The sequence below is a fragment of the Ctenopharyngodon idella genome, chromosome 8 (assembly GCF_019924925.1).
Source record: "Ctenopharyngodon idella isolate HZGC_01 chromosome 8, HZGC01, whole genome shotgun sequence".
In the NCBI taxonomy this organism is placed as follows: domain Eukaryota; kingdom Metazoa; phylum Chordata; class Actinopteri; order Cypriniformes; family Xenocyprididae; genus Ctenopharyngodon; species Ctenopharyngodon idella.
This window is the reverse complement of record NC_067227.1, coordinates 3978309-3999916: the sequence shown is the minus strand read 5'-3', so window position 1 is coordinate 3999916 and position 21608 is coordinate 3978309. Positions and strand designations below refer to the sequence as shown.

General features: G+C 40.1%; 1 protein-coding gene and 1 long non-coding RNA gene across 2 annotated transcripts in view; one reads left to right on the top strand and one right to left on the bottom strand.

The window, feature by feature from the left end:
• opn7d (opsin 7, group member d) overlaps positions 1 to 21608 on the bottom strand; it is a 73698-nt gene that overhangs the window by 21136 nt on the left and 30954 nt on the right. The window lies entirely within an intron of this gene.
• LOC127517857 (uncharacterized) lies at positions 3217 to 4498 on the top strand. Its single transcript, XR_007931382.1, has 3 exons — positions 3217 to 3626; positions 3853 to 3981; positions 4384 to 4498. It is a non-coding gene; the product is annotated as an uncharacterized LOC127517857 (long non-coding RNA).

The following is a 21608-nucleotide window of genomic DNA, read 5'->3' as shown; positions in this document are numbered from 1 at the left end:
ATAGTTTAACCATGGAATTTGTAGTAAAACTGTGATTATGCAAATAGTTATTAATTCACCATGGTTACTATACCTTTACTCTAATAAAACCATGGTTTTTGATTAACTTTTTTGATCCACTTCAAATGTTGACTACTGTATTTCTTTTAGCACGTTTCAGGGGATTTTTAAAGTGAAATGTCCAGTCACTGGCGTTAAATATCGTGTACAATTTTCTTCAAAACTGTTAAATGTGACTCTGGCAATGTTTTATTGCGTTGGTTGTTGTACTTATCATGGCAGGCTTATTTATTAGGCTTATTACTGCTTATTTTTGACCCAAACAAACAAAAACCCTAAACCTAACCGATAGTGTTAACAAAAGCTGATGTGAGATAAAAACACATTTGCTGAACAAACCATGCAATTTTAGTTTGTTTCTACAAGTCTCCAAGCTCTTTTACTCATATCCATATCGCAAGTATTATGCTGTACCAGGTGAGCTGCTGAGCAAGTTTACTATGTCTGAAATGCCATAAATATGGAACTAGTTATGTGATGTAAACATCAAAATGTATTAGTTTACAAATCATGCACTTGAGTGTTTGAGGTCATAGCATCATATTGTGCAAGGAACTACGCAAAAATAACTCTTTATTAATAGACAATATGCCCGATAATTTGTGTGAAAAGTAATAGAAGTGGATGCCATTTTACTACTGCTATTGTTCATTTCAAATGGAAACTGCAGTGAAATGTATGAGCAGGTAAGTTTTTGCAGTTTTGTCATGTATTTCCAAGAAGCCTGGGTTGTAAAAAAGCCCTGTATGCTGGATAAAATGTAGTTATTTTTTGCACAGTGATGCCTTATCCAAATATGGTCTGTTAAGGAATACTAACCATCACATGGTTGTTTGCTTTATGTAATGAAATTACAAAATAAGTAGAACTCCTGCATGCTCATCTCATATGATTCCCCCTCTCTGGGCATTGAGAAGACTCATTACCACCTCACACAGAGCATCTCTCTCCACCTGTATTCAATTCCTGTATGAGTAATTCCATCAAAAAGCTGTCATAATGCCAAAAAACTGTTTCCTGCTCAAGACCTGAATAGAATATAATGAGTACTAGCCTAATAAGCAGAAAAAACAGATGAGCCCTGGCATGAGACCACACAGATTGGTTAGAAATAACACAACTAGGCATTAAAACTATTCAGAAACATGTATTGATATTTTGCTAGAGTAACATGAAAACATATGAAGCAAACATCTGTTTGTGTTTAGCATTTGAGTGATTATTTAATTAACATTTCAACATCTGTAGTCTAGTCAGGACATGATGTGCTTGCATCAACGTGAAATTATTAAAGCTAAAAAAGAAAAGGAAATGTGACATTTTGTAAATGCATGTTAATTTTGTAGATGCATCTGTTTTGTAAATGCATGTTATAGATCTTATTGTGAACAATTCATTCATGCATATGCTTAATTTTTTTGACCTCATAATGTATAATCAAAATATCATAACTGGATCTTCCAGTGAAAATACTAGACTTCTGTCTTTTGATGTATGTCAGATTCTCCAATCCATTTAGTCTGCTTAAACCCATCCCTGCAAATGCATGTTCATCTGGCTGCACTTTTCAGTGCCACGCCCACATCTCAACATCCAATCATAAACCGATGCATTGAACCAAGTCCCTGCCCTACATTTTTTTCTTGTTCAATAATCCGTAACACTTGGATGTTCATCAAAATATGGAAGAAAAGATCTGTTGCTACTTCCATTTCATCACAACTTTAAACATCATAAAAGTATTCCATACAACTTGTGTGCTATATCTGGAGCCTTCTGGAGCCATAAAACAGGTTTGTGTGAGGAATAGACAGAAATTTAAGTCGCTATTCACTTAAGTCTTTCTTGACAGCCCTTGGTGGCCATTCATTCCATTATATGGAAAAGAAAAACTTGAACATTCTGCTAAATGTCTCTTTCCACAGAAGAAAGAAAAGCATACGTTTTGGAATGAGATGAATGTGAGTAAAGACAGAATTTCCATTTTTGGGTGAACTATAGTTTTAAGATAAAGATTTTACATTTCTACACATTAGCTACCCTTACGAAAAAGAAGTTAATTCAAGTGTGCAATTAGTATACTTCTTTTAAACTAAAAATAAGAAAGTATACTTTCAGTCTAATTTTTATGTAGCCTACTAAGAAATATACTTTATGTACTTCTCAGAAATATACTTAAAATTGCACTTAAGTATACTTGACATACTGACAGAAAGGTCTAGGTATATTTGGACTATACATGTACTCAACCTTTTGATCGAGAGACACTTAAAAATATAATTAAGTATTCTAAGTATATTTGGCTTGTAGTTGTGTTTAAACTTTTGATTGAGTAGCCTAATTATTTTTCCACATAGTTTTACATACTGTCTTTCAGGGAACAGGGTTACAGTCAAGTAACCCGAGATGTTCCCTTTCAAAAGCTACACTCAATGCTGCGCGAAGAGCGCTATGGGGAACGAGAATACCAACACCGCTGTACTGGAAGTGTCTGGACCCCTCAAGGTTGTGTAGTGTGCGCACAAACACAAGAAGGGCCTCAGACATGAGCTTGGGATGTAGACTCAAGGACATGTGAGCCCGGAGTAACATGAACATCCAAACTATAGAATCTAATGTGTGCGGAGAGGACCAGCCTGCCGCATCACATACTTGCTGCAAGGGGGCGCCTCTTGCTAAAGCCCTGGAGGATGCAACCCCCTTGGTAGAATGAGCCCTAACACCCAGAAGCGAAGCTTGCCTGCACGCCTCATAGCGTCCCTCACCCAATGCAACATAGTCTGCTTTGTGGTGGCTGCCCTGCGGTTACAGCCCTCATAACAAATGAACAGCTACTCAGACTTGCGCTACTGGCTAGTGCGGTGGACGTAAATCTGAAGAGCACGAATTGGAAACAGTAAGTGGAGTCTCTCCTGCTCCAGCGAAGTGAAAGGCAGAGGACAGAAGGCTTCAAGGGTGACCAGATGAGCCAGAGCCTAGTTCCAAAATGGTTCTTTGTCTTTTGACACCCAAAGCACCAGCTCTGAACCAGGAAAAGTGGTTCTTAAGTAGAACCAAAACATTGCTGGTCTAGAAGTAAGAACTGATTGCATCAGGGGCTGGGGGTGGGTTTACTGTGACCAACAAGACAAACAGAAACTTTTGACCGCCATTTTTGAAATAGCAGCTAGCTAAACAGGATGGATGCGATTAGGCAAAAACAGAAGTGGTCCGAGGAGGAAATAAGTTGCTTTCTTGCACTCTGGTCCTCTGCAGAAGTGCAGAATAAATTAGAGGGAGCTTTATGGACGAAACCGATGTTGCAGCAAATTCAACTCGAGATGGCTGCAGCAGGAATGTCGAACAGATTAGCAATAAAATAAAAAAACTCAAAGAGTACCGGGGCCAAAAAAAGGACCTCGGTCGAAGCGGCAATGGCCGGCCACGTCGAAACCCACATTTCAACATTCTCGACGCTGTCCTCAGCGATAGACCGGCATGCCAGGTGTCTAGGGCACTGAACTCGGCAACAATTATGCTCGAGTCAATGGTGGATGATTCGCGTCAGCAAAGTTGCACTGATCCTGGTAAGTTCTATTTTTACATTTTTTCACTTGTTCCCAGCCAGCTATGTATTTCTTAGCTGTTTAGCAAATTACTAATTTCTCATATCGGTGTTCGCAATATTGCTAGCTAGGCTAGCTAGGATTGTAGTATCTGTGATTTCATTCTATAAAGTATCACAGAACATTGTATAACGTGTAGTGGACAAGAATGATTTTTAAAGCACTGTCGTCTTGTTTTTGTTTATAGAATTGTCTGTCATCAACGACGGTGATGACAGCACCGAGTTACTGCCACCACTGGGCTGCAGCTCTCCCACACCATCATGTAGCAGCTCTGGAGATACATATCCTGCATCTTCAGAACAGGACAAACAGGGTAAGATTTGCTGTGCAAATAGTGGTCACACCATATACTATGCAAACATTGAGATATATGTATATTACTATCAAGTACTGAAATAATTTCATATTTCAATAAGTTTATATTTTTTCTTCATGTAACTTAATGAATAGCAGTTCAAATTGCTTTAATATGTAACATTGAATATATTAGATCACATTACCTAAAGCAAAGCAAAAGTATAGAAAAAGCAGAAGTTTAAAATAGAATATTAAGTCAATCTGACATTAACTTGCTATATTAAAATATAATGTTGATGATCTATTATTACACCATGTAGCAGATGCATACGCATAATTCCCTGCAGAAAACAATTATTTGCATTGCTTTGACAACACATTGATGATCTATGTCATTTGCTATTGTTGTTGTACACAGGAAAAAGGAAGAGAGACAGTACTTCGGAACTGGTTCGGACACACGTTCACTGCTTGGACTCATGATTGCAAATAAATCACACCACAGTAGCACAATTTATTATCATTTACTGCACTTTATATTTTGCAAAATTTTATACAGATTTGTATTGTTTTTTACTATTTTTTTTAAATAAAGTTTTATCTAAACAAATGTGTGGTTTAGTTTCTTTAATCAATGGAGGAGAATATAATACAATTTATGACTCTCCTCAAACACAAACGGCAAGAGTTACAAAAATGTGGCATCAGTGTGTTCTAAAATAATTCAAAGAATCACTCGTTCCCGCTGTTAAAATGCATCATTAATGCAGCTCTGATATCAGCCCCTTCTGTGTTAGCATGCTCAGGTAATGTCTGAACAGGAGGCTGCATGTTTACAGTCCTGTCTGGCTGCTCTTCAGTGAAATTATCACCATGTTCCTCACAAATGTTATGGAGCACACAGCAGGTCAGTGCCATTTTCTTGCTCAGCTCCAGCTTGCAGTTGTTTCTTTTTAGGAGGCACCTCCATCGCCCTTTTAATCTCCCAAAAGACATCTCCACAACCGATCGTGCGCTGCTCACCCTGTAATTGTAGGTGTGTTGTTCAGGGGTCAGTCTGCCAGTGTCTGAAAAAGGCTTCATGAGTCAATTCTGCATGGGGTACGCTGGATCACCTATCAGGTAATTTCCCACATCACAGCCAGAGATGGTCACTGAATGTGGCTGCCATCAATTGCACCTACACACTGTGGTACTCTCCAACGATTATTATTAAAAAGTGGCCATTTCTAACAACTTGTCAACATCAGGAAATCTCAAGTGGACAGAAAGTAGCACCATGATGACTGTGTTACAGAATTCTTGAACACCATTAAACACAGTGCTGAGGCCTACCCCAAAAAGATGGCTGATGGTCCTGTACTCAATGCCCATGGCCAGTTTCCAGATGGCAATTGCAACACGCTTTCGGATTGGGACACACAAACAGTAGTTTGTGTTCCTTCTCTCCATGACATGCTTTACCTGACTGCAGATGTACTCAAATGATTCTGGGGACACACAAAAATTCTGCATGAATTGTAAAGGAGTGAAATTTGGAACAATTGTGTCCCACCAGTGGTCAGATCATGGGTATGCCTACATTACAGGTGACCTCCGCCTTGCCTTCAGCTGCAATATTGCCTGTAAAGATAAAAATAGGGTGTATATTTATTAGCAATAGGGGGCTGTATATTTCCTATCAAGTATACAGTGCAGTATAAATACTATAAAAACAGTTGAGATGTAGCCGTGATGTGTTAAATTAATCTATATACAAGTACCACTTAATAGGCAGGGCTACTTTATTTTATGTATGAGCAACAATTATGTGGAGGTGTATATAATTGCTTGTTATGTTGTCTTTTCAGATCATACGTTTTCTTTTTAGATTACTTATTTTCATACCATTCTTGACACCCTTCTTGTCCATTGAAAACCATGTATAAATCTACATTTGGCCACTTATAATATAAATAGAATGTGATGTGTTGCTGTTGATTAAACTACCAAACAGTATATAAAGTAAAATTAGCAACAATCAGCATTGACCTACAGCAGTATAATGCAACACAGGCTACACATTAAAGCAGCAGTAATATTAATTAAAAAACATAATATAGAATAGTACATCACTGATAGTTATAACTACATTCGGTTTTAATACTGTAAGTGGTTTTTGCTTATAATACAAACACTCTTTTACTTAGGCAGTACTACTAGTGGACTTTTTCACAATACGGTTTCTGAATACTTCTTCCACAAACGTTTAATACATTTTTATTTAACTGCAATGTGATTGATTATCAGGAGGGTAGCTACATCCTGAGACTAATGTTGACATCTTATTTTTTTCTCATCTAAAAAATGTTATGCACTTACCGTTATTCTCGCTTGTAATCGACGTCTGTACAAATTATGGCGACTTGCACGAACACGTTGGATTCACTGTGTTTGGATGCCGATGTAGGTTCGCAAAGCCATGAACATCAATAGCAACGCAACGTCCCCCATTGTTGATGGTGTGTTTGTGTTTCGCGCTACCGCGCTAGCTTTGCTGGGAAAGATGAGACGTATACAGTGATGTAACACCTGGCTCTGTGCTGGCTCTCTAGCCTGTGGAAAGGCAAACCGGTTCTTAGAAGGCTCATCAGTTGAACCAACTCTGAACCGGCAATACGTAGCACTAGCTCTGAGCTAGCACCCGGTTTGTGCTGGTAGAAAAGGGGTATATTACATCCGCTGGAAGTCTCTTAACCGGTCCCCTTGAGGGGCCAAACATGAAGGCTCCATAGTTCGGGCCGGGGATGGAGTATCGTCCCCTGCGCCTGAAACAGGAGATCCCTCCTGTTCAGTATTGCCCAGGGCAAGCCGTCGAGGGGATATATTATTTCTGAGAACAAGACCCTGTTTGGCCAACAAGGCACTGTCAGCAAGAGACATGACCCTTGTTGACGGACCTTGGCCAGGACTCCCGGGAGCAGAGTGATCGGTGGAAACCCTAACCCTGTCTGGACAATAGATCTGCTCCCACATTCATTTTCCCAGGAATGTAAACCGCCCTGAGGGACAGGAACTGTCTGCCCTGGTGGTTTATATAAGCGACTTCCGCCGTGTTGTCCACCCACACTAAAACATGGTAGCCCCTTAACTGCCAGAGGAAGTATTTCAGGGCCAGAAATACAGCCATCAATTCAAGGCAATTGATGTGCCAATCAAGATGACGGCCTCTCCAGACCCCTTGTACTGGACAGCCATCTAAGACTGCTCCCCACATAGAAAGGATATGAAACCTGTGGTGTATAACCCTTGTTTGTCTTTGGGGATTGGCCCTTGGATGAAATCCCCTGGCCTTGAGCCACAGCTGAAATGGTCTCATATGTAGAAGACCCAAAGGTATCACCATGGACGCAGCTGCCATAACACCGAGAATTCTCTGAAAGTGATGGAGTGTAATCTCCTGACCTAGCCTGATGTTGTTTTTATGGTGTTTAAGATGGACTCAACACGTGCCGTGGACTCGAAGAGACAACCGTGCCTGCATGGTGACCGAGTCCCACACAACCCCTAAATACATTGTTCTCTGGGCCGGAGAGAGAATGCTTTTCTTGGCATTGGGTCTCAACCCTACATTTGAAGATGAGCTAGGATGATACCTCAATGTCAGAGTGCAAGTTCTCAAGACTGGGCCAGTATCAGCCAGTTGTCTATGCAATTCAAAATGTGGATGCCCTGGAGTCGCAACAGAGCCAGCGCTGCATCCATTCATTTTGTATATGTACAGGGTGGCAAGGCTAGGATGAATGGAAGAACCCGATATTGGTAGGCTTCGCCCCCAGAAGCGAACCTCAGTAACTTCCTGTGTTGTGGCAGAATTTCTATGTGAAAATATGCGTCCTTGAGGTTGATTGTGACAAACTAATCTTTGTGTTGTATTTGAGACACAATAGTTTTGACCGTCAACGTTTTGAACTTGAGCCTTGTGAGTGAGCGTTTCAGACCGTGAAGGTCCAGAATTGGACGCAACCCTCCATCTTTTTTGGGAACCAAAAAATAACGGCTGTAATAACCTGACTGTTTGTCTGGGAAGAGAACATGTTCTATGGCCGCTTTGTCCAGCAGAGTTTGCAGTTTTTGCTTCAGCAAGAGCGCCTGTTCCGGTTTCACGGTAGTGGAGACCACGCCGTTGAAGCGCAGGGGGCGGCACTGAAACTCTATTCTGTAGCCTTTTTCTATGGTTCTCAGCCTGGTTTCTCCCAAGGTTTTTTTCTCCATTTTAACACCAATTTGCCACTTGTCTGCCACCTGATGTCACCTGATGGAGTTTGGGTTCCTTGCCGCTGTCGCCTCTGGCTTGCTTAGTTGCTTAATTACACTTGACATTTGACTTGACATTTGATATTCAACAGTGCTTTGATCTGCCTGCATTGACACTATTCTTTTAAGAGCTGCTGTGCAGCCAAACAATGTACCAGTTATCAATGTAAAGCTGCTTTGACATAATCTACATTGTAAAAAGCGCTATATAAATAAAGGTGACTTGACTTGACTTGACTTAGCACCCAAGGAGACTTCGCAGTAGCTTCCATGCTGCCAACCTCTCCGAAAGGGGTACTAGTTTTGACGCAATGTCGAGTGACGCAGTGTCCTGTGGAATGGCAGGAAGCAACTGAATATTTAACATTTCGCTGGAAACTGCTGTCCCTCGAAATACCAGAGGTGACAAGGATGGAACAGTGGTGTGGGGGTGTCTGGAAGGAGCTTGATTTAGTTGTATTTTTACACACCCCGTCCCGGGGTAAACACCCCCTCAGTCCTGGGCACAAAATCCTCAGGACTCTCAGGAGATCAACAATCTCAGGTCCATCTTTTTCTTAGGTGGCTGAGCGTGGTGTTGCCACGCTCTGTTTCTGAGCCTCTCTATGTTGTGATGGACTGGGTTTGGGCTGGGTGGCAGATTGCTCCGACCCTTGAGCACAGAACTTCACGAAAGCTTCCTTGTGTCGTTTAGCCTCTCTGAACCTACTGACGACAGTGTTCACTGAGTCACCAAATAGGCCCAGGAGCGTCAAGGAGAAAAACTCTATCTCTCTCCTTGATGCCAGTGAGGTTGAGCCACAGATTTCTCTCCGTAGCGACCATAGCACCAATGGCCAATGGCGCAGGCCGTTTGCTTGGTCACGTGAAGAGACAAATCTGTGGCTCGGCACAGCTCAGCAAAAACCTCCTCACTGATGTTACCCTCGCACATACTCAGATCTTTAAGGAAGTCAGCCTGGTATGCCTGCAACACCGCCATGGTGTGCAGGGCAGCACCATCCTGACCCACTGTCTGAAAAGCCATCTCTACCAGAGATGACGTTGTTCTGCGTGGTCTGGATAGAAGTACAGGCTCTATCCAGCAAGCGTCTCTTCAACCTGGGGCATCATCGTGTTACCCCTGTGCCTTCACACCAACAATAGTAAATCAAATAAATCAACATCAAGGGCACAAAGACAAGAGAGGAATATGGTTTATTCCATTACTTTTGCAGTTCGTCATGGCGATCTGGAAAAAAGGGGAGGGGACCATCTCTCTGGGGCTTCCCCTTGGCCACCCGACAGAAATCTGTCATCTAATTAGATCGTCTGGGGGTCTCTTGTTCCTGTGGCCAGTCTAACTGAAGACTGCACAGCGCAAGTGATAACCTCAAGAAGCTCATCGTATGATCTGTTGTCACGTCATGAGCGCTCAGAGGCAGCACACTCGATGTCCATTTCCCCAAGAGAGCTTTCATCCTCAGGCCGGTCTGAAGAAGCACCGGGGCGCCCTTCAGAAGTGGGCTTGACGAACACATGATCTGATGAAAAAAAACAAGAGAACTGGGAGGACCCGTCTCCAGCCCTTCACCTAGATCGATACGCAAGACCCAAGAATGTAATGTTGAGGATGCGCAGGCACGCTCTTGTACTTTGATATATGCGAGCCTGGAGCGGAGCACTTTGTTGGGAAATGTCTCGCAGTGCTCACACTCTGCATCCCTGAGGGCTGATAAAGCGTGTCTTTCCCCCAGACATTCAATACAGAACTCATACGGATCATCATCCGAAATGGGCTGTGAGAAAGGTGGCATGCATTTCTTTGACTCTCGAGACATGATTCTCTTTTTTTTCTTTCTTTTCATTAGAGAGAGAAAGAGGAAGAGAGTGAAAAGCTTTTTCTTGCCTGCTAAAACTAACTCTTAACAAAGTGATAGTTGAGGAGAAAAGTTTGTGTTGCACACACAGACACAATGCGGTTCTGAAGATAAAGGAACCTCATGAGCGCACCTGTCACGCATCTATTTATAGCTTCTGACGTACGCATTCTTATGAAGTCATCATCAGAAGTTATTTAAGCCAAAATTTTTGCCGTGTTTGCCACACGTGTTTGCCACACATGTTCACAACCGGTCAAACAAAGTAGTTTTCACCATAGCGCCGTTCGTGAGCATTGAGTTAGCTTTTGAAAGGGAACAGATATGTTCCTTAATCTGAGTATCTGAATTTTTTGTGAAGGCTAGTCCACTGGTAGTGTACATAGACATCTACTTTACTCTTTTCCCGCCATTGACTGCATTTTTTTTTTTTTTTTTTTTTTTTCTAGTTAATGAGCAAGTGAACATAACGTGGATGTCTTTGAACTGTGCTTTGAGTGTTTGCAGCATTTGCCATGTCTTTGGTTCTATTGGTCCATTTCCGTGTTTAAATGATTAATGTAGCCTTTTAGGCAATTTACATGCGCTTTCAGGAGAGTTATTATCTCTAATGAAGTGCTAGAGCTGGACACAGATGTTAAGGACATTTTGGTCATTGTGATATTTCATTCTGCTGTGACTGACTGCATTATCATGGGTGGAGGCATAAAAACAGATGCTAAGGCAGGCATCACTGTTATTATTTCTAATAGGATTAGGGATTTGAACAAACCTTTGTTCAAATACCTTTGTTTTTCTTTGTTCCGTTTTCCCGCTCTTTATGTGTACCATGGTTTTTGATTAATTATTATTTGTCACCTGTTCGTCACTGAGTTCATTCACCCTGTGTATTTTCAGTTCCTCATTTCATTCAGTTCTTTGTCTAGTATTGGTCATGTTATCGTGTGTTACACTCTGTTATGTTGCCTTCATACCTGTGGATTACCTGAGTTTGTTTTATTTAATAAATGCTTTTGTTTTGGAACCCTTTTGCATCTTAATTGGACATAAAACGTTACACCGTTATTCCTAAGTATTAATCTTCTGCACATAACTCATCCCATACTGTTTCTGCTGCAGGCATGAATGATACCTTAACTCATGCAGCTTGTTGAGTAGAAGTGTGCTATAATATTTTATTTTTGATTCTGATTTTATTATGATTAGATTTATGACGGGTGATGAAATGGATATAAGAATCCGTGTTACGAGGGATCGAGGGATCCGTGTTATGTCTAGAGACCAAAATATCAGCGAGTTGGGGGTGGGCTCTTTTGACTTGGGGCAGACTGAAAAGCAATGCGCAACTAAAAAGCAATGCTCTAAAAACCACTCAGCCCTGCTCACCATCCACAACACTTTAGCATTGTGTCATTAACTTTTGCATGGGACCGCAAGACTCAAATTTTCTTCTGAAAATGTCAAATTTAGTTTAAAACAGAGATGTTCACGAGTCTTTCATCTGGAGTCTGAGTCAAGTCTGGAGTCTTTTGTCACGAGTCGAGTCTCGTATTCAAATCCTATTTTTTATCCTAGTTGTATTATATACCTGGACAAAATAATATGATTCTTCTATTATCTGTTTTGTTTGAAATTAAGGTCCTACGGTGTAAGGGATAATGTACATCCAGCTTGTTACTTTATAATCCATTACAATGTACAAAACAATCGTCCTGGCAACACGAGTATTTTCAATACAGTCATTATCAATAGTCGCTAAGTGGACGCAAGATGACACCAGTGAGTCACGGTTTGTTATACAGCTTCGTTGTTATTGACGACAGTCATTGTCAGAAAATATCAAACCTCGAAATGTGTAAGTCAATGTGTAAGTCAGTTCCCCACCTGGCGAACCCATCCAGGGTTCGCCAGTTGGGGAACTCGCTTGGAGAGTAAGAAGATGCTCATATCCCCTCCTTAGAGGGAAATTGAGCTGCAAGTGAGACACGGAGCCAGTCTTCACACACATTACCTGTTTGTAGAAGAAACTGGCTCAACTCAGAGGTTGTAGAACATCACAAAGGTGTTAGGTGTCATCCAGCCCGCAGCTGGCCTCCAAAGCAGGCAAAGAGCTGATCTGAGCTTCTAAAGCTCGGCATGCAGTCCAAGTAAATGCGCAGGGCGCGAACTGGACACAGTATTGCGAGGGCTGGCTCTGCCTCCTCCAGCCATTTCTGCTGGAAGGAAAGCATAGAGCTGATTGGGCATTTTCAGGGGTCTTCTTGGTGGGAAGAACACCAGTCCACGAAAAGGCAATACTTCAAGGCATAAGCTCACCTCGTAGGGGGCTCTGGCTTGAGTGATAGTGACTACCATCGCCAGTGGTGTGCTGTGTCCCGTCCAGAAGCCACATATGGAGGTTTCAGAAGTCTGGATGCGGGTGTCATATGGTAAAGACTTCCTTTCTCAGGGGTATCCACCAGGGAGGGGCTGTCACGAGGAGCATGAGGTCCGAGAACCAGGTCCGGGTGGGCCAGTAAGGCGCAACCATCAAGACCTGCTCCCCTTCCTCCCTGACCTTGCACAGTGTCTGTGCAAGCAGGCTTATTGGAGGAAACGCATACTTGAATTGTCAGAATTGTGAGAGAAACTTGCAATTGTGAGAAAAAAGTCAGAATTGGGAGTTTATATCGTAAAATTCATTTTAAGAATTCGTTTAAGTGTTTACCCAGAAAAACTTTTACAGTAGTTATCACAAGTATATTAGATTTTATATATAGAATATTTTATAAAGTTGTATATACAACTTTTTTTTTTTTTTTTTTTTTTTAAGTTGAATATTAAAAAATGTTTGTATTGCTTGTTGAAAGTTGAGTCTGTATCTGCCATGGAATCTCCTGTCAAGCTGATATGGCAATAAATTCAAGTACAACCAACCATGAAATAACACAAATTACAGAAAATTTTATTAACATCTGAGTATTCACTCAATTCAGCCAATTTCATGAGGTGCATCCTAACTTCTGTTTAAACAGAATCAAACAGGTATTGAACAGCCAAAAGGCTATTTTCTTTCTCTAAATGCTTTATTATTGACATAATGGATCTCTCAAAACACAAATAATGTTGTTTATTTTAGGTAAAGATGCAGAGCTGGAATGTCTTGTAGCATCTTGAAAATCATCAGATAGATGGTGGCCATGAAAATGTGGGACAAGAAGAGTGAACAAATTGTCCAAAAGCTCAACTCGACATTCAATTCTCATCCGATTAGTGCTCTTTTATGTGGGTCCGGAGTGTGTCAGAGCAGGCAGCTATAGCATAGCACAGCCTGGCTTCATTTCTGCCTAAGGGTGGCTGCTCCGCCTGTCCTTCACTAATCCGCTGGCTAAGGCATCAGAAGGACAAAATGTTTAGCTGCGATAACATCAGGAAGGCTATACTCAACTGCCTTATTACTGGGTGGCAATGTGTTTGTTTTGATCTGAGCATGGGAATGTGAAGTGTCGTGTATTATTGTGGATGTTTAGCGTCTGTGCCCTTTGGGAAGAATCATTGATGCATGACATAGAAGTCATTGCGTTAGAGTCCAGAACATTTCATACTCAAATTTCAGAAGTCCCACTTCTGTGTCATCACTGCGCATTGCAGCTGTTTTCGGCTGTTTCTTCAAGTACAGGCAGTTTTATGTTGATTTTTATAAAAGTAGCATGCTGTCATTGTGGCTTATTGCTTAACAATTGCGTTTTATGTAGAAATAAATTTTATTGCTTAAAATATGAAAATCCACCATTACATATTACACTTTCAACTATGATGAATATAAAAACACAGTGTGAAATAAACATTAATACACTAAACCATTAAATATTTATTTTAGAGGTGCAATGATACATTATTTATATCTTTTTTGTTTTTCTTCATTTCCACTACAACCTATAATTTTCTGTACAAAATTGTTGTTCTTTGTTACAGAGGAGACAACAGTGTCAGTGAAGAGAATGTTTAAGATGAGTATATGATGTGTGAAAAAAATCAAAGTAAATATCACTTGTTAGCAGAATATTTTTATTTTGCGTCATTTCTAACCAAGCTGCAATTATGTGAAAAGTGTGAAAATATTATTTATTTGTTTTTTTGATATACAGAAAACACTAGCTATGAAAGCTTTATTAGCATACACTTACAGTATGTTCGAGCCCTGCTTCATAACTATTATTATTATGCTTTATGGTTTTAGCCGCTGGAATGTAAGCTTCATGAGAAGTCTTGTGGAACTGCAGTGACATGCGCTGGGTTTCTGCTACATGTACCATGCAGTGTGTGATCTTTCACAGACCACTGGCCAATCAGCAGGCTTGAGCGATAGATATTCAGACTGGGTTAGCCTTGCGATGACTTACTCAAGTGTGAACATATGGACATTGTAGATGCGCTGGACCTGTGCAGTTGTTCATGTTCATGTTTTTTTTATATATATAAATATTTTTGGAGAGGTTTCAATTTACCGTATGTTGTGGTCTCAGACTAAATATTTCATTTAAAGTTTGAGTATCACTGGTGTGTCTGTCTAATATAAGCTGTCTAATTATCTGAGCTGTTTTACCGACAGTAATTGTATAGTGCTTCACTCTAACTGTAAAATTAGTCTCATCTGTGTCTCATATATATGGTATTTATTTATTTAATTTTAATAGAAACACCTGAACCAAAGTTACACCTATAAAGCCTACTGTATCATATTTGTTATATACGCCAGTATCAAAGGCCTCTAATTTAAGATCAAACATGATCAAAACTTTGCTGACAAACCTGTTGCACACAATCAACTACATGGCTTCTGTCATCTGATTGATAGTTTATACTTTTTCAATTGTAAAAACATCCCACTTCAAGTCGTGGTTCATATGTCTTTTTGCTATGAAATCTTTACTGATTTTTATAAAGTAAACGTAAGAATAATTTTTATATTGTTAGCAATATTTCAAGATGAACATTTACTTGAGTGAAGCAACTTAATTATCCATATATATTATGTCTTAGAAAAATCATGTAAAAGAGTATAAAATATGATCTTTAGGCTTTTGAGGAAAGTTTATTTGTTCATCTCACAATAATCATTGTATTGCATTGCATTTTATGTTTTTCCCCTTACAATAAAAACTATAGAGCTTTGAGCATAAAACTAAGCATTTAAATATCATCTTACTAAGACATTACTTGAAGATATAGAATGACAGCTGATATTTATTTGCATTCTGTGTAGTAGCCTGCTAAACTGTTATAAAGATCTCACTGATTTACATTACAATCTATCAGAATTTCATCTTACTTTTGGGCATATAAATATCAGCAACTGCACTAAATTGTATATTTTGTGCCTCTAAATAAAACTGAGGTGTTCTTGTTTTTTTTTTTACCTCGAGTGTGAGCTCCATATCCTCACTAATACACCGATCAGGCATAACATTATGACCACCTTCTTAATATTGTGTTGGTCCCCCTTTTGCTGCCAAAACAGCCCTGACCTGTCGAGGCATGGACTCCACTAGACCCTGAAGGTGTGCTGTGTATCTGGAACCAAGATGTTAGCAGCAGATCCTTTAAGTCCTGTAAGCTGCTAGGTGGGGCCTCCATGGATCGGACTTGTTTGTTCAGCACATCCCACAGATGCTCAATTGGATTGAGATCTGGGGAATTTGGAGGCCAAGTCAACACCTCAAACCATTCCTGAACCATTTTTGCTTTGTGGCAGGGCACATTATCCTGCTGAAAGAGGCCACAGCCACCAGGGAATACTGTTTCCATGAAAGGGTATACATGGTCTGCAACAATGCTTAGGTAGGTGGTATGTGTCAAAGTAACATCCACATGGATGGCAGGACCCAAGGTTTCCCAGCAGAACACTGCCCAAAGCATCACACTGCCTCCGTCGGCTTGCCTTCCTCACATAGTGCATCCTGGTGCCATGTGTTCCCCAGGTAAGCGACGCACACGCACCCAGACATCCACGTGATGTAAAAGAAAATGATTCATCAGGCCAGGCCACCTTCTTCCATTGCTCTGTGGTCCAGTTCTGATGCTCTCGTGCCCACTGTTAGCGCTTTCGGCGGTGGACAGGGGTCAGCATGGGCACCCTGACTGGTCTGCGGCTATGCAGCCCCATACGCAACAAACTGCGATGCACTGTGTATTCTGATTGTGAAATAAATTACGTTTATTGGCAGTTTTCGTAGCGTTTTGTCTTTTGCCACCATCACCAGCACACGCAATGGTCACAATCTCAATGTTACCCCTTCTAACCCTAGACCAAAATTAGGAAGTTGTAGCATTTAATGGGCAATTTAATGGGAAATTTTGAGCAATTTGAGCTACAGTAGCTCGTCTGTTGGATCTGACCACACGGGCCAGCCTTCGCTCCCCACATGCATCAGTGAGCCTTGGCCGCCCATGACCCTGTCACCGGTTCACCACTGTTCCTTCCTTGGAGCACTTTTGATAGATACTGATCACTGCAGACCGGGAACACCCTACAAGAGCTGCAGTTTTAGAGATGCTCTGACCCAGTCGTCTAGCCATCACAATTTGGCCCTTGTCAAACTCGCTCAAATCCTTACACGTGCCCATTTTTCCTGCTTCTAAAACATCAACTTTGAGGACAAAATGTTCACTTGCTGTCTAATATATCCCACCCACTAACAGGTGCCGTGATGAAGAGATAATCAGTGTTATTCACTTCACCTGTCAGTGCTCAGAATGTTATGCCTGATCTGTGTATATGAGCCATAAAAGCCTCATTTACCAAATATGATACTCTAAAATCACATGTGCAATTTTTTAGATGCCTGAAGGTTCAATAAACTGTTCCATTTCTTTACAGGGTTGATACTTGTTTTAGTAAATGTTTAAATTTTCTGAAAAATGTTTGCTGCTTACAAAACTTGCCACCACAATCTGTTGTTATGCATTTGCCTGAGTTTTTAGTGCATTGCTATGTGGTTGCAGCAGTATACTGGGAGGTATCTAGATGGTTATTTAAGGGTCCACTCCCAAGTCTCTATATAGATAGCTTGAGTCCCTTCAAGTTTATGGGATTTTCTCCACCCTCCAGCAAAAATCATAACAAAGGATAGTTGCTTAGAAAAGCTCCAGCACACCAAATCAGTATGTGCAATAAAAATGCATACCTATTCAAACACTATTAATTAAACCCAACTGAGAACTCCATTAAATCTCCTGAGCTGTGAAAGAACAACCAATTTGTGAAAGAGCCATTGAGCAATACAATATTCCTCAGGGGTTTACAAAAACTGTATTCTTCAATTCGATTACAGCTTGGAAAAAAACCTATAGAACTGTTAAAAGCAGCAGTGCCACATTTAAAAAAAGAGATTTAAAAGGAGAGACAGAATAAATACGGAGTTACAACTATATCAGCATAGTCAGTAATGCTCTGAGAGAGCAGAACACATGTAACGAGGAGGATGGGGAGGCAGTATAGGGGAGAGAGTCTGTGCAGATGTCTAGACAGGTGCTGCTGTTAGGAGGCGGGCTGTAATTATGGAACTGTGCTAGTCTGTAAACACACTGTGCAGGTGATCCTGACCGTTCACTGTCAGCCCAGATAACCTAATGGGTTTGTCTTTCATTTGTACTGATACTACAATATCTTGTTTAGACCTTAATAAAAATTTTTGTCATATTTCATGGCTGATATGAAATGTTATTAAAATGTGACTCTGACAAACAGTTTTTGAGATTTCAATCTTTCACCATTCAAGTACATAAGGAGCTGTACTTGCATGACTGGAAAGAGCTGTCCTGACAACACCGATTGGCTGATTCGTTAAATTACATAGCTACTTTTCAATGGCAGTCAATGGAGAAAGGTGCTCTTTGTAGCCAGATTGTGTAGTTACGGCATCAACCGGCTAGGACTGACTGAAACATGTTAACCTGCCAAACCTTGAATCTTGGGGGGTCTGTGCCCCAGTGACGATCAAACTCTAGAAATGCCCCAGTATTAAAATGTTAGTTCACCCAAAAATGAAAATAATGCAATTTATTACTGACCCTCATGTCGTTCTACACCGTAAGACCTTTGTTCATCTTCGGAACACAAATGAAGATATTTTTGATAAAATCCGATGGCTCAGTGAGGCCTCTATTGAGAGCAAAGCCACCGAACCTCTCAAGATCCATAAAGGTACTAAAAAGTTGCGAGTTGTGATGTGAGTTCAGTGGCTCTACCTTAATATAATATGAAGTGACAAGAATACTTTTTGTGCGCCAAAAAACAAAATAACGACTTTTGAACAATATCTCATGATGGCCGATTTCAAAACACTGCTTCAGAGCTTTACGAATCTTTTGTTTCGAATCAGTGATTCGGATCTCCTATCAAACAGCTAAACTGCTGAAATCACGTGACTTTGGCGCTCCGAACCAATGATTCGATTTGTAAAGCTCTGAAGCAGTGTTTTGAAATCGGCCATCACTAGATATTGTTGAAAAGTCATTATTTTGAACTATGAACTAGACCTTTAAAGCTGCAGTCTATTTTGCCTCTTTGTCGCCATCTCTGTTTGAAACCTGCAATTATCATCTTTACGTGGGTTGTGCATCAGCACAGCTCCTCAGCGCGGATGAATCTAATGTTTGCTGTCAGTCACCACATCGGTGTTGATACTGTACTTCGGAATCACAGATTCTACGACTTGGAAGTATGACCAAAATAAGAATTTTCACCGTAAAATGTCATCTGAACAAGTAAGTAACATGTCTGCCACTTTTGTTCTGACCAACTGAGAAAAAAGCATTAGTCTACAATAAATTGCGCTGCCAACCGTTATTAAATCTAATGATCACTTAGCTCGGATCACATTAAACCGTGCAAATTTTTATTATTGTTATACTTAGTTCTCAAATGGTTAATGTTAACAACATCAGCATTGCGTGACTATGTGTATTTAGTGTGTATTAGCGTTACCTGTAGATTTCAATTTCTGTAGCCACTCCGCAGTCCGTAGTCTTTTGCTTTTGACTACGGGTGAATCTCCAGTTGTCACTGATGATTGTCATTTGGACCTTTTTGGATTACAATCCGCCATCAAAATGTTAAGTTTAATTATTGCAGCTGCTGTGAGAAAAGGCTATAAATGATCGGCCATCCTCGCATGTGATATAGCCAGTGATGGGAATAACGGCATTATAAATAAACGGCTTTACTAACGCGTTACTTTTTTCAGTAACAAGTAATCAAACTAATTACTTTTCCCCCGTTACAACGCTGTTACCATTACTGACAATAAATGCGCCGTTACTATAATGAGCTCACTGAAGCAGTTTTCATCCGAGTAGACTCTCTCCCAGCCGTAGGACCTAAAAAAGTTTTTTCTCTGGTGTGTGTGTTGGGGTGGGACACATGCTAACTGATGGTGTGACTACTAGAGATGATAGACCTACAAAGTGTTTTGTTGTAAAGAAATAATAGCCTACAGGTTAGTCATACACAAATATAATTTTAAATTGATAACCAGAATACCCTTTGTGACATGCTGGATCGAAAATAGACCTCTGTGAAATAAGTTTTTTTCTAGTCGACTCGTAGTTGTTTATTTAAGCAATTACTTGACTGATCACATTTATATTAATTTAATTTCTTAAATACTGGAGAGAATAAACCATAATAATGAGCGTTTACGTAATATAGGCTATACAGCACTCAAGTGCACGCATAAAGCCTGCCATAAAGAACCGGCAAAAGTAATATTATGAATGTGACAAAAACAGCAAGGAGACATTTTAATTGTTTAATATCGGTTCATTTAGCCTACAAGATGCGCTCCAGCGCCGGCGCCTCCATGTCATGATATATCTGCTGTATTTGCTTCTTATTTATTAAATCCAGGCAATTGGTTGATGAAACATTGATTAAAATTAAGATACAATTTTTAAGATACAAGCAGATTAAGGACATGGATTACTGGAACCATGTCCTGTGGTCTAATGAGACCAAGATAAACGTATTTGGTTGAGATGGTGTCAAGCGTGTGTGGCGGCAACCAGGTGAGGAGTACAAAGACAAGTGTGTCTTGCCTGCAGTCAAGCATGGTGGTGGGAGTGTCATGGTCTGGGGCTGCATGAGTGCTGCCGGCACTGGGGAGATACAGTTCATTGAGGGAACCATGAATGCCAACATGTACTGTGACATACTGAAGCAGAGCATGATTCCCTCCCTTCTGAGACTGGGCCGCAAGACAGTATTCCAACATGATAACGACCCCAAACAGCAAGGTCTCTAACATCCACCAGCTCTGTCATGGAGGAGTGGAAGAGGACTCCAGTGGCAACCTGTGAAGCTCTGGTGAACTCCATGACCAAGAGTGTTAAGGCAGTGCTGGAAAATAATGGTGGCCACACAAAATATTGACACTTTGGGCCCAATTTGGACATTTTTACTTAGGGGTGTACTCACTTTTGTGGCCAGCGGTTTAGACATTAATGGCTGTGTGTTGAGTTATTTTGAGGGGACAGCAAATTTACACTGTTGTACAAGCTGTACACTCACTACTTTACATTGTAGCAAAGTGTCATTTCTTCAGTGTTGTCACATGAAAAGATGTAATAAAATATTCACAAAAATGTGAGGGGTGTACTCACTTCTGTGAGATACTGTAACAATGAACTGTTCTATCTATGATAGATCTTATCACAAATTCCTTTTTATTTAACAGCCTTTACTTCATTGATGAATTGATGAAAGCTTCATCAGTCAAGGATGTCTAGTTTATCAGAATGAAAGATTTTCAAAGGACAAATGAACTCAAAGAACAATTCAGGATATATTTCCAAATAGGTTTAGTTAAGGCATAGACATGAGCTTGTGATAGTTGTGTAAAAATATTTTCAAAATGCATTTATTCAAATCTGTTAATTGTGAAAATTATGAAATTGAATAATTTCAAAAGTATGAACATGGTTTAAATAACTGGTTTTAATGACGATAAATATATAAACCTGGTTAGTGTGTTTTTAAAACTCATTTAGTGTTTTAGTACTAATACAGAAATCTCATTCTTGTTTTATATATGACTGACAAATATGCATCACATAAAGTTTATTTGTTTGTTTATGTTAAAACAGTGTAACCCGATGGAATTTTTATATGAAATTAAATTACATTAACATTAACATTTAGGTCTAAATATATACAGTATAAATTTTTTCTTGCAGTTTTTCCTTCATGCCATTCTTTCCTTGCACTTCTCCATTTAATATGCTCAATCAGCATGGTTACATAATTTCAAATCCAACATCTTTGCAGCTTAATTACTTAACCCCACCACTCCTTTCTAGTCTGAATGCTAAAAGAAACCACAATGGTACATAGTAAACTGCCATTATATATATCCCATGCTTAAAAAATAAAGCCACGTTTTTTATTTTCCCCTCTTTCCTCTGCACTTTAATCTAAATTTTCCATGCGCCATAATCGGCTTTTGAGCCA